Source organism: Syngnathus acus, chromosome 24, assembly GCF_901709675.1.
Source record: "Syngnathus acus chromosome 24, fSynAcu1.2, whole genome shotgun sequence".
Taxonomy (NCBI): domain Eukaryota; kingdom Metazoa; phylum Chordata; class Actinopteri; order Syngnathiformes; family Syngnathidae; genus Syngnathus; species Syngnathus acus.
The window spans coordinates 5,429,213-5,431,972 of NC_051108.1; the positions used below are offsets into that span (position 1 = coordinate 5,429,213).

The window sequence follows — 2,760 nt, forward strand, 5'->3', positions numbered from 1 at the left end:
GGTGATATATCATTTCAGTTTTTATAAAGTCATGTTAGTTATTCCTCATATATTCATTGTCATTCCCAAAACTTGCAACATTTCTGGTGGTGCATGAAGTACACATTAAACAGCCTAATAAACAATTTCAGGATACCAGGTTGGATACAAGGTGGTTATTTACTACCAAGCATTTCATGTACCGTATTTTCCGCACTATAAGGCGCACCTAAAAACCTCCAATTTTCGCAAAAGCCGACAGTGCGCCTTATAATCAGGTGCGCCTTATATATGGACCAATATTGAGCCACTACAGCAGGCGTGTCCAAATATATGGATTTATATATGGACAAAGTTTAAAATGGGCCATTCATTGAAAGTGCGCCTTATAATCCGGTGCGCATTATAGTGCGGAAAATACGGTAGTTCTAATTTAGGTAGTTGTAAATGTACCAACGGTTTTGCTTGGTGGACTCGCATTTCTAAGAATTCTAAGGTGACTATTTTATTACTGGAAATTGATTAAGCCTCAAAATGTTTTCCAATTATGAGATAAGAGTTGAAATGTGAACATTTAAAAAAAAAAAGCCCATTGAGTGCTGTGTCTTTCCAATGACAATTTTTTTTAATGTTAACCACTTTGCAAAAAAAGGCAAAACAAGGCTTTTGGGAGTTTGCTGAGTATTTATTGCTTGAGTTATGATGGAAATCCACTACTCCAATTACGAATTGACTACTATTCAGTACATCTTATATAATTTTCATTTTTTTTAAACTCCCTACAACATGTATATTTATTGGCCGTTTCTACAGTCACAGTCACAAAACATCCAGACTGACTGATGTAGTCAGTCTGGATGTTTTTTTCCTGATAAACTTTGAATTTATGTGATGTTTCATTCTGTGGGTTTATTTGTATGTTTTTTTTTTTTTTAAAAGGAGCGTGTTAGTGGCAAAATTGATGCATCAGGCTGTCGTAACACAGCAATGTATTGGTTGGTGAAATCATTGCTGCCTTTTTCATATTTGTGGGAAGTTGGGAGACAACCGAAAGATTTTTTTTTCTTATTCATTTGAGTGAATGATCTCGTTAGCGGATTTGTTTCCAATTCGATGTCAGCGTTGCTGCTTGAGAAATAGTTACTTAGTACTGTAAATCATGCTAACTGACACAATGAAAATGTGAGTTTTTAGAAGACTTCTTCTAGATCTGGACTAATATTTAGTCAGTTATATTAAAATATATGCCAATGTAGCTCCTCAACTACAAAACATTAGAATCAATCTCAATTTGCTCTTTCAAAATGAGTCGTTGTGTTGGTACTTACATGGATCTTTCAGCTACAATGGCATTTGCACTGTGATCTAGTAGGTGATAACTATGTTAATATGATGCACCCACAACGTGAGAAGAGTTTTCTGATACTGTATAAATGTTGCTAATTTATTTTGTAACAAAATAAAAACACTAAGGTGCGTGATATGAAGCATCCAACTGCTGGTTTAATTGTTATGGGCCAAATGTTAATATTTCACTGACAAAGCGGGAAAAATAGTCATTTGTTATAGTAGTTCCGACAGTGCTAATCTATGTACAGTGCAAAGTGCATGATAGCAATGCAAACATTCATTGTATCTGTGAAAACTATTTTAACCAATAAATGTTTCTTCATTCTTAATAATCTGATTGACTGGTTTATTGATTATTTTGCTGTCTAAAACTTGTTCTGGCTGACACGTGATGCTCGTCAAGTTAATCTTAATCACATCCAATAATTTGTTGTATACATTTTGTACTGGGTATGTATAACACTAATAATAATAATGCATTATATGAATTGATTTCTACAATGATTTAAAGGGTTTGATGCACACTGATGTCATATCAGTGAATGAAATATGATGAATTACAACAACGCGTAATGGGAATCGGGTTACATCACTCGCGCCACAACTTAGACCTGGTTTCACCTGGTCTAAAGTGTACTCTACTTTCTGTTACCAAATCGTCAGGTATGACGGGAACGTGGAATAGAAATCATCCTCGGTCCCCCGGAACACCGAGCGAGGCGCAGTGCAATCTGCCAAATTCCCAAAAAGCACACCTGTGCTTTGTCTATGGAAATTTGTAGGACCCATGCATGTAAGCGCTTCTTTTGATCGGGTCAACCACGCCATTCTTTCAAACAGAATAAAATATTTGGCTAGCTATCCTGCACATAAATACGTTTCATCCTACATGATACTATATTTCAAAGTTTGTTTACTTTCATCTGGAGTCTGCTTTTTTTAGGATCCACATTCACAGCTTGCTGTTTGTTACAGAAAATGGATTTGTGGAATTCAAGAAAGCAGAATGAGAACACCATTTTTCATTATACTCTGCATGTCATCAGCATTTTAAATTCATTTTATGTCTCCTGTTGTGTAAAAACATACTTTTGGGAATGCATGAACAAAACCTGAAGTCAGGGTCAGGTATGCGTTTTTAAATTGAAGTGAAACTGCAGACTGGTCTTTCATTTGACGTCATTGACTTAATTTCTTTCCGTTCACTGGCACATACTTTATGCTAGTCTGCTCTTGTTCCATTTCATTAAATAGAACAACTCACTGTCAACAGCAGTTAACGCTTTGTTCTATTTATAATATATTTCACATGCCCACTTTGAAAATACTTTATTCCTTTGTGTTGACACTCTTCCTCCATTACCAACGTAATGTTGCGCCATAATGTAGAAGAATATGCACTAAATATTAACAATACAAAATTTATCTTGA

General features: G+C 35.2%; 1 long non-coding RNA gene across 1 annotated transcript; it reads left to right on the plus strand.

Moving 5' to 3' along the window:
• The first annotated feature begins 329 nt into the window (after positions 1–329).
• Positions 330–1,666, plus strand: LOC119118210. The gene is made up of 2 exons (XR_005096668.1): positions 330–1,547; positions 1,578–1,666. It is a non-coding gene; the product is annotated as an uncharacterized LOC119118210 (long non-coding RNA).
• Positions 1,667–2,760: the final 1,094 nt, after the last annotated feature.